We start from the raw sequence: 11098 nt of genomic DNA on the forward strand, positions 1-11098 counted from the left end.
GCTGGTAAAGAAGCCGCCTGCAATGCGGGAGGCCTGGTTTTGATCCCTGGGTTGGGAAGATCCCCTGGAGAAGGGAAAGGCTTCCCATTCCAGTATTCTGGCCTGGAGAATTCCATGAACTGTATAGTCCATGGGGTTGCAAAGAGTTGGACACAACTGAACGACTTCCACTCACAATTGACCGAGGGTGCACGTATGTACTATAGACCTTATAAGGTACAAGCAGACTGATGCAACATATAAAGGAAAATCCTGTAACATGTTTGGTGGTTTTTGGAGACAACAGTTAAGATGAATTCTAGGCATGCCCCAAATTTCTTCAACTCTTTCTAAAACCTTATTTTAAACTTTGCTCCAAGGACCAGTTACTCATAGGGCACTACTCCTTTTCGCCTTCTTTCTCTCCAGCAATTTTTTCTTCTGATTATAATTGGTTTAAAGAGAAGATCAGATTTATATTTCTTTGGTTCCATTCAGTGTCCAGCAGCTACAGATTATGAGTCCCCAATTAACAAGTGTTGAAAGAACACAATTAAACTGATAAGAACAGATACTACACTTGATCTTAGCCAAAAGGCCGAGAAGCGATGAAAGAACATAATTAGAAGAACTACTCCTCACTCTTTGCTCTGGGCAAAGGGAAAAATGAATCTCTATATTTTTTCCTTTGCTTTACAGAAACTAGAAGGGGGCGGGAGCCTTGCCTAAGAATTTGTTCCAGTCCCAGGTAAAGAGAAGTATGTGATTCAAGTCCTGAGCCAAGCCTTTGTATAGCCAAAGGTAAAAATGAAGGATAAATGGCATTGCTGTTTGGAGTGGTGTGATCACAGGCTTTGTTTCCTAGGTACTGAGATGTTCCTGGGCTTCCCAGGTGGTGCAAGTGGTAAAGAACCCACCTGCCAATGCAGGAGACATAAGAGACGTGGGTTCAATCCCTGGGTCAGGAAGATCCCCTGAAGGAGGGCATGGCAACCCACTCCGATCTTCTTGCCTGAAGAATCCAATGGACAGAGGAGCCTGGTGGGTTACAGTCCATAGAGCTAGACACAACTGAGCAACTTAGCAAGCAAGTGGTAAGTGACATATATATAAATGCTTCACCTCCTGCATTTTCCTCAGCCCTGTGACCGGGACCCGGCACATTCCCCCACCTTCTCAGCCCAAGCCTAAGGCTGTGGCCAGAAGAAGTAGGAGCTGTCTGTGTTCTGCGCTCCCACCTTGCCACCCTCCGGTGTCCCGTTGAAACAACAGTGCACATAGTCATGGGCTTCCCAGGCTAGCCAAGAGAGGCTGTTTCCTAAAGTTTCCCAGACACTGAGAAACGAATTCTTCTCTTTTAGCTTAAGCATCTGAGCTTGGCACTAGGATGACTAGACACTGGAGAGGTAGGCTCAGAGCCTATCACCCATGAATCACTGTTCCAATGAAACTGTGCTTTTAGAATTCTTAAAATATTAACACAATGTTTTGGAACACAATCTCTTTGTGAGCTGGCTGTGGCCTTGGTTCGGCCTGTGCTCTGGGGTATGTGTGTCCAGAATGTCGTCTTTATTATTACAGTAGCCCTTTGGTTGTCTGTATCTGCATAAATGGGGCACAGTGAAGAATAGGGTGCTTTCGAATTTGAAGCATCGGTTCCAAGATTTTCTGGCAGAGGAGAACACCTGTTCCCTGTCACTGATTCAGGGGAGCGATCTTGTCATCCCAACCTGCTTAATGTTCTTGGCGTATTCTGGACAGAAGGCCAAGCTTCTCATTAATCTGGGTCATGCTGTTGCTGGGCAGCGGTGATGTACTGTGGATGTGTGTGTTCTTGCCTAGGCAAAAGGACAGGTGCGACTGAACTGCTGGGTTGATTTATTTGGCTCTTTCTTAGTGTTGTCAAGAGGGCAGAGCCTATAGAGAACTGACATAACTTCAAGTGGCAGACTGAAGGTGAACAAAGTACAAAAAGCACACAAATTACATGACGGATGCTGTAAAGTCAAATGAATAGGACGATTATATAAGAAATGGGGCCAAAGTAAACTCATGAATTCTTAGCCTACTTCTCACTTGCAGTGTCCTGGAAGTTCAAATATGTCAACAAAGGAAAGCACAAACCACGCCGCAATCGGATTCAGTCGCAGAGCTACAGACCAAATGAGGGAGTCCAACTGCCCAGGAAATCTGTTTCCCTCCCTGCTCCTGTTCATTTCAATAAAATTCTTAGTCACTCTTGTGAGATAATTTTAAAAATAGGAGATCTGCAAGGCACTGGCAGGCTACTTGTTGACAAGCTAAAACTGTTAGACACTGATTGTTCCAATGAGGGGGAGAAAACCAACAGAAGTTTCTAGCCTGCGTGGCAAGAGCAACCTTTTGGGCATATATTCCTCTTCCTATCATCATTTTCTTGCTCACCAATTCCAAGATTTGATGGGTAAGATTCATTTTTAGGCCACGAAGGAGTCTTCTGGTGTGTTCCAAAAGTTCTGGAACAGGGGTTGACAAACTTTTTCAGTAAGTATTTGAGGTTTTGTGGGCATGCAGTCTTCCTCCCAACTACTCAGCTGTATATAACATAGACACAGACAATACATAAACAAATCGGCATGTCTAGGTTCCATCAAACTTTACTTACATAAACAAGTAGTGGGCTGGATTTAGTCTGCTTAAAGTTTGCCCACTCCTTCTATACATCTTGAACTGAATGATGGTTTCATAATTGCAGTCAGTCCTTCCTATCTGCAGGGTCCACATCCATGAATCCAATCTACTGCCTAATGAAAATACTTTTTAAAAATTCCAGAAAGTTCCAAAAAGCAAAGCTTGAATTTGCTGAGTGATGGCAACAATTTACATGACATTTGCCTTGTATTTATAACCATTTACACTGTATTACGTATAAGTATTCTAGAGATGATTTAAAGTATATGGGACTGTACAGAAGTTATGTGCAAATATTTTATTTAAAGGACTGGGACTTGAGCAACAATAGGTTTTTGTATTGGCATGGGGTCCTGGAACCAGCCCCTCATGGATACCATGGGGCCATTGCATATACTTATGAAAAATTCCACCAAGCCATGGTACATTTAAGATTTTGTGCATTTATGTAAATGTTATGACTCCATTTTTTTTAAAGAAATGAGATAAAACTTTTCTTTTTTAATAGGCACAGTGTCAAAGATCATCTGGTGAATTCTTCTTAGACTGGTGTCTGGGAATTCCCTGGTGATCCAGTGGTTAGGACTCCATGGAGCACTGATGAAGGCCCGGGCTCAATCCCTGGTATGGGAATTAAAATCCCATGAGAGCTGCAGTGTGGTCAACCACCCCCCCCAAAAAAAAAACAACAACTGGTACCTGCCACAGATAGGACATTGATTCAGCAACTTGTAACAGGAAGCCACACTGCAGCGGCTGTTGTTCTGCAGTTGCTCAGTTGTGTTGGACTCTTTGCGACCCCACAGACTGCAGCATGCCAGGCTTCCCTATCCTTCACTATCTCCTAGAGTTTGCTCAAACTCATATCCATTGAGTCAGTGATGCCATCCAACCATCTCATCCTCTGTTGTCCCCTTCTCCTCCTACCTTCAATCTTTCCCAGCATCAGGGTCTTTTCAAATGAGTTGGCTCTTCGCATCAGGTGGTCAAAGGATTGGAGCTTCAGCATCAGTCCTTCCAATGAATATTAAGGGTTGATTTCCTTTAGGATTGACTGGTTTGATCTCCTTACCGTACAAGGGACTCTCAAGAGTCTTCAATACCATGGGTCAAAAGCATTAATTCTTCAGTGTTCAGCCTTCTTTATGGTCCAACTCACATCTGTACATGACTACTGGAAATGTAGTACCCAACAGATGGACCTCTGTTGGCAAAGTGATGTCTCTGCTTTTTAATATGCTGTCTAGGTTTGTCTAACAGTGGTTGAGAAGCTTGATTTCTCTCTCTCCCAGCAGCTCTGCACCTTAGGGATCCAGCCTCCTTCTCCCATGGCCCTGTGACTTTAGTTTGTCACCTGTGCCTACATGGAAAAGGGAGGGTGGGGTGTGGCCTTTCTCTTTTAAGGTACATCATTTCTTCTCTCATCCCACTAGCCAGAATTTAGCCACTTGGCCATATCTAGCTGTGAAGAAATCTGGATTTTTAGTCTTTATTCTGGGTAGCCATGAAACAAAGACTGGGCATTTTGTTGTTCTAGAAGAAGGGCAGAACAGGGATGTCAACCAGCAATCTGACCTTCGTCTGCCAGGGAATATGGTGCCTATCTCCCCCATGACTTTCACAAGGCAGTTATCTGGGTGTCCATCACATGTACCAATGACAAATTAGGGCTTATATGAAAATGGCCATTTTGCAGATTCTAAGTCAGAGGCACTAGAGAAGATAAACAGTGCTATGCTTATATTTATCCCACCACTTGTAATTATATTTTCATGTAATTACAATATCATTAAACTTTGACATCCTTCATAATGAAACAGAGCCTGTTCTCTTGGGGGGTGGCAAGATTTTTAAACAGGTTGGATAACTATCAGTGTGTGGGTGGTCACTCACTATAATGAATCTTGAAGTCACGTTAGCGATGATAGCATCTTACTCCAATCCGCAGCCTAGCACTGGCTTCTTCATGATCCCGAGAAACTCACTGCTCTGCAGAGAGGCGGTCAGGAACCTGAGAGGTGCAGGTGGTGAGGACTTTGAACAGAACACATCTGCTCTGCAGCCTGGAGGCCGGGCTTGACGGGAGCCTGTAGGGGAGGGCATGATCCCTGGGCTGCTGGGCGGGGACCTGGGCTCCAGGCCTCATGTGTTGATAATTACAGCGAGTCTCAGGTCCTCATCTATTATATGCTGAGTATTCCCACATTCTTACAGTTAAGAGCTGAAGTTATTTTTGGATCTCTCGCCATGAAGTCTTGCAAGCCACTCTAACTCCACTTGTCAAAACAGAATTTACTATGCACCTTCCAAATCAGCTCTGGTCTAGTGCCCATTCCATCTCATTATTCTGAAATGCATGCAGTTAGTGTTTGAAATGTCTCTGGGTCTGGCTTTAGCTGTTGCCTCTGGCTGGAAATTCTTTTCTTCCTTATTTTCGGGGTCAACAGGTCTTTCTTCCAAACAGGGATCCCCTCCACTATGAAGTCTTCCCTGATACCCTTTCTTCCTCTCAATTGGCTAAGGGCCCCTTCTCTCTGCTGCCACGCTCTCTTGGACACACTGTGTTGGCCTCATGGTTCCACTCTGTCTCCTCCTCTTGGGGAGTAACTTGAATGATCTCTTTCTGAATTTCTACTGTACCTCCAGTGCCGGGCACCGTGCCTGCCACGTGGAAGGTGACGAGGCACGTTGGTGGCTCTTGAGTAATCTTTCGACATGAGGAGACTTGGTGACTTTCCAGTGAAGCTTCCAATCATAAAATGTTAGGACTCATATTGCCCAGTGTTGGGCATTGTGTGTGAAATATTATTCTGTCAGCTAAAAAAACAATGCACAACCTAAAAGTGGAGAGTTACGCTTCATCTGGCGAACAAAACTGAGGATTCAAGCCCAGAAGACAGTGTCTCAGCCAGCTCTGAGGGACTGCTCTGAAGAGGTAAGGGAGGAGTCAGGATACATAGGAGTTTTGCAACAAAGACCAGGTAGTCGGAACACCAAAAGATTACTGTTAATTAAAGAAAACCAGATATCTCAGGTTAATGAATTCAACGCTTTTCTATGTCTGAGAAGATGCAAGAGTCTGGGCTCACTGAAATCATTCCTTTGATGTGCACCTCAGGCCCAGTATCCTGTTTTTCTCCATTCTGCATCCGCTCTCGGTGGACACCTGGGGGTGGCTATGGTGGCTGAGGGCTTGATGGCTGCAACTTCCTTTGTTTACTGATATATTTCAGGTGACATAGTTCAGCCACGGTTGTAAGCGCAGTGTTGAGAGAAGTTGGGATCATTATGTCTCCGGCCTCTTGTTTGTGGAAAAGCTGAGGTCTCCCTGGACTCCCTGATTCACAGAGGAGCAGGCTCCAGCAGGTAATTAGGACAACAGGTTTACAGATCCTGTGTCGGATGCACATTGCCAAGCTGTCTTACAGATACTGTAACAGACACCAGAGAGAGAAAGCTGACTGCATGATGAGCAGACTGCAGCCACACCATAAACTCTTCCATCCGGAGCAGCACTGAGTCCATGGCAGTTTCCAAGAACTGGCCTTAAAAGAGAATGGGATTAACGTGACTGCTTATGACAATTACATCTTTGTGGGCATCAAGATCACTGTAGTTTGTTCTGCCCATCTCTGTAAACAGGCAAGTACAACTGTCCGCAAAGAGATGCTATAGACCCACGCCAACAGCTTCCACTCTGTGAAGACAGCGCCCTGTCAGCACGAAGTTACAGATCTTCATCCACGATCACACAGAAATGGAGCGATGTTCTGACAAGTGGGGATTTATAAGCAGCTTTCAGCAGGAAAAAGCTCTTTGTAGGAAAGTGCTCTCTGCAGGAGGCCCCTTTGTCTTGTCACTAATGTTAAACCCGGCACCTCCACGCTCTAGCACATCCTTCAAATCTCTTGATCACACAACACCTGGCCTAACTAGTTGGTTCTTTTCTCTAGATCAAAGAAGCAGAAATGAAGGATGTCATTAACAAATGACCAGATCTCTTCCTTGGCTTCCGTTCCTTCAGTCACCTGGAAGAACAACAACCTGCATAAACAAGAGAGCCTCTAGGGAAAAATCACAAGAAGTCAATGAGCCTTCATGAAGTGGGGGGAGGTGATGATTCTGACCCCCCCATCTCAATCATTAACTGGGATGACGTCTCTTTTTCCTTTTAAAAACTTTCATGGCTAAGCAGAATCTTCGGGGGTGGTTTTGGGGGGACACTGAGTCTACCATCTCTGCAGATTGCCAGCATTCTGCTTAAAAGCAACTTTCCTTCCTACCAACATTTGTCTCTCTGTCTGTAGTATCGATTTCCAAGTAGCGAGTGCCTGGACCTGATTCAGTAACAATCTGCTCTTTGACTTGTGTGACAGACTGAAATGAAGTGAGAGGGACGGTTTCTGCTAGTGGGCTTTGGGCAAAGTACTTGACCTCTTTGAGCTGTGGCATCTTTACATGCAAAATGTAAGTAATTATATCCATGACAGAGTCTGTGGGAAGTAAATGACACTGTTTAAAAGCATGGAGAGGGAGCATAGTATAGTGGTTAAAGCAAACACTTGGGAGTCAGATGGAGTTCAAATCCCAGCCTTGATACTTGAAAGCTGTGTGACTTAAGGTAAGTTGCTAAACCTCTCTGTGCATCACATTCCTTCTCTGTGAAGTGACCATAGTAATAGCATTATCCTTATAGGCGTGTTGAGATGCTGAGGTGAGTTCTTGTATGTCAAGCACTGTCCTACACTGCCTGGCACAGAATATGTGCTTTATGAGAGTTGCTCTTATTATTTGTTCTCACAATACTTAATGCAGAGCTTGTTCGTAGCTGGAATTTAGTAAATGTTGGTTTTTTTTTCTCCTGCCCAGGTGCCCTAAGGAGCTGACAGTGCCCCCTTTCCCTTCTTCTAGCACTCTTACCCTTCCTCCCAATCCTATCACAGTCTGTTCGTTATACTCAGTAAAAATCCCAAAGGAAAGACTTCTTTTGGAAAAATAAGGTGAGTTAGAAATGACCTCTGATTTCTGGGCTCTATACTGTTACATCACTTCATGGCAAATAGATGGGGAAACAGTGGAAACAGTGGCTGACTTTATCTTTCTGGGCTCCAAAATCACTGCAGATGGTGATTGCAGCCATGAAATTAAAAGATGCTTACTCCTTGGAAGGAAAGTTATGACCAACCTAGACAGCATATTAAAGAGCAGAGACATCACTTTGTCAGCAAAGGTCCATCTAGTCAAGGCTATGGTTTTTCCAGTGGTCATGTATGGATGTGAGAGTTGGACTATAAAGAAAGCTGAGTGCCAAAGAATTGATGCTTTTAAACTGTGGTGTTGGAGAAGACTCTTGAGAGTCCCTTGGACTGCAAGGAGATCCAACCAGTCCATCCTAAAGGAGATCAGTCCTGGGTGTTCATTGGAATGACTGATGCTGAAGCTGAAACTCCAATACTTTGGCCACCTGATGCAAAGAGCTGACTCATTGGAAAAGACCCTGATGCTGGGAAAGATTGAGGGCAGGAGGAGAAGGGGACAACAGAGGATGAGATGGTTGGATGGCATCACTGACTCAATGGACATGGGTTTGAGTGGACTCTGGGAGTTGGTGATGGACAGGGAGGCCTGGTGTGCTGCGGTTCATGGGGTCGCAAAGAGTCAGACACAACTGAGCAACTGAACTGAACTGAACACTGTCACAAATCTGCCCCAGACGTGTTACCTGCTAATGCCCACTGCTCTCTTCTCCTGGAAAGCATCCCCTTTCATGTCTCTTCTTCAATCTAGGAAGCTGAATTAGGCTATTTTCTGCTCACAGATGGGCCTAGGAATGAGTCAATTCAGAGGCTGGCCAGAATCCTAGAATAGGACTGCTGGGAACAGATGCACTGAGCCACTGAAATTTCACCTTTCAGGATTTGGAACCAGTCATATAGAAAGAATCTGTCCTCCCCCTGATACCCAAACCAAACAAAGACAGCCACCAAAAAAGAAAATTATAGGCCAATATCTTTGATGAAAATAGATGAAAAAATCTTGACAAAATATTAGCAAATGAAATCCAGCAATATATAAAAAAGATCATACACCATGACCAAGTACGATTCATCCCAAGTTCACAAGAATGGTTCAATACACAAATCAATGTAATATATCACACAAAGAAAAGAGATAAAAAAAGAAAAAAACAAGAATCTGCTAGTTTGAAGTGTAGAAAGACAGCTGAGGCAATCTGTGGAGACTAGCTGGGTTGTGTTAGTGGTGGAGGACTTGAATGAAGACCCCAGGGCTGCGACAGCAACCTGCAGGCTCTGAGACACAGAAGTATTGGCACCTGTGACCCTCTATCTTCCTTACCTGTGCCAGGTATGTTCCAATATACAACCTCTCTTATTTTAGTAGACTGAAGGAGCAAAACACTTCTTGTAGCCAAAAGACTTGACATAAAAGAATATGAGGAGTCATGTAAAAGACTCTATGTAAAAGTTTCTTGCAGCCAAAAGACTCCATGTAAAATAAATTTGAGGGTTTCAAAGCAAACCTGCTGAGACATGACCTGAGGGGATTTAGTCCTGGGGGAAAGAGATGAAGGCTCTGCGCAGTACTCTGATTCCTTCTAAGCAGCCTTTAAGATACCAACTTGTAAAGTCAGGTTTTTCCAAAAGAGATAATCAGCAATCTCCCAGGCCATAACATTGAGATGGTGACTGTGAAGGAACAATCCTGTAGTTGGCTCAGGCTGTATCTGTGCCCAGATGCTGCTAATGAATAACAGGAATATTGAAGACAGTATCTTTCCTTTATTCAACGTTGTGGGGACTAATGACCTCTTTTCCTGGGTGATGGAGTCCCTTTGATTTATGGTCCTGATTCATGGAAGAGTAGTAAGGAGACTCCCCCTCCATTAAAATGGAAGGGTCTTATGGTTTCTTGGGCTTCCCTGGTGGCTCAGCTGGTAAAGAATCCTCCTGCAATGCAGGAGACCTGGGTTTGATCCCTGGGTTGGGAAGATCCCCTGGAGAAGGGAAAGGCTACCCACTCCAGTATTCTGGCCTGGAGAATTCCATGGACTGTATAGTCCATGGGGTCATAAAGAGTTAGACACGACTGAGTGACTTTCACTTTATGGTTTCTTGGAAGCGTTAGGGTCTAGTTGGGTTTGGGATCTCAGCTCTATTACTCATGGCTGGGCATGTTACTTATTTGTGTAAACCTTGGTATCCTCATCTGTCAACTGGTGATAGAAAGATCTTCCATTCAAGGTTCTTGTGAAAATTAAATGAGAATTATTTTAAAGTAAAGTGCTTAGTAAATCACGGGTAGTGTAATAAGGTTGTCTAAGGTCCAGGAGGCCATATAAGGGAGAAGACAGTTTCATAGTGGAATAATTAAACAGCCCTGGGTTGGACTAGTACAGATCTTGCCGTTATAAGCATAAAAGTGTTAATATAAGATGTGTTTACAAGGTTAACCTGACATTGCTCCTTTGGAATAAACAGATGTTATGATTATACAGTTGGTGAAGAAATAAAAGCACAGAAATAATCATCGCAGATCTGGCACCAGAATTTTAAGAACTGGGTGTGTTTCCCTGTCTCTGTTCTACTGCATCCCTGCTAATGTGACAGTGACATTTCACCTATTTTTGTTTCACAGCACTAGCCCTTGTGTCTTCAGAGTTGACTGAGCATCTCTGAACCTTTGGGTTGGTTAGGCACCAGAGCTGACTCTACCTAAGTTGGCCCACAACCTGTTGAAGGCCCGACCCTGACTTTCAGAATCATCCTATCAATGGCAGATGGCATCATGGACAGATGGGCAGAGGACACATGCACATCCATTTAGGCATTGACCCTCCTCATGTGTCCAGCCAAGAAGAAACTGAGAAGCCTGCCTGGGTGATCTGAACAGTTGTCTGTAACAAATTGGATGGAGATGGGGTTTCTGACAACTGGGAATAAATCCAGCAGCTGACTCAGATGGAAAGGCTGCCAAGTGTGTAATGGTCAGTCATCATTCTTGTCTTCCTGTACAGCCTTAAAAAGATGAATTGCTCCAGGCTGTCTGACTGTCCTGCGAGGTGTCCACTTGGGTGATGTCCCGGTGTCCCATTCTGTTCTGCACTCTCAGATTCCCTCACTGACTCTGCAACAAATGTGAGCTCTTTCTCTGGGCCCAATTGCATCAGAAGGAAGAAGAAGAGAGGGAGGAAGAAAAGCCTGCATCTTAGCGTATTCCGTGTTCTTTTTCAAAGAACAGGAGAATATGGGTGTATTTCTGGCTTTAGATCTGTCTTATCAATTACCAATGAAACTTTACATAAGTAAATTCTTTGATTCTTTTCCAAGCTCACTCAAGGGACCCTGGTGGGATTCAGTTCCTCATAGGTTGCTGGACTGAGGGCCTCAGTTCCTCACTGGCTATTGGCTGGAGTCCTCCTTTAGTTCTT

General features: G+C 44.3%; 1 pseudogene; it reads right to left on the reverse strand.

Annotated features, from left to right (window-relative positions):
- Nucleotides 1-428: 428 nt before the first annotated feature.
- LOC122436234 lies at nt 429-589 on the reverse strand (annotated as a pseudogene).
- Nucleotides 590-11098: the final 10509 nt, after the last annotated feature.

Source organism: Cervus canadensis, chromosome X (assembly GCF_019320065.1).
Source record: "Cervus canadensis isolate Bull #8, Minnesota chromosome X, ASM1932006v1, whole genome shotgun sequence".
Lineage (NCBI taxonomy): Eukaryota > Metazoa > Chordata > Mammalia > Artiodactyla > Cervidae > Cervus > Cervus canadensis.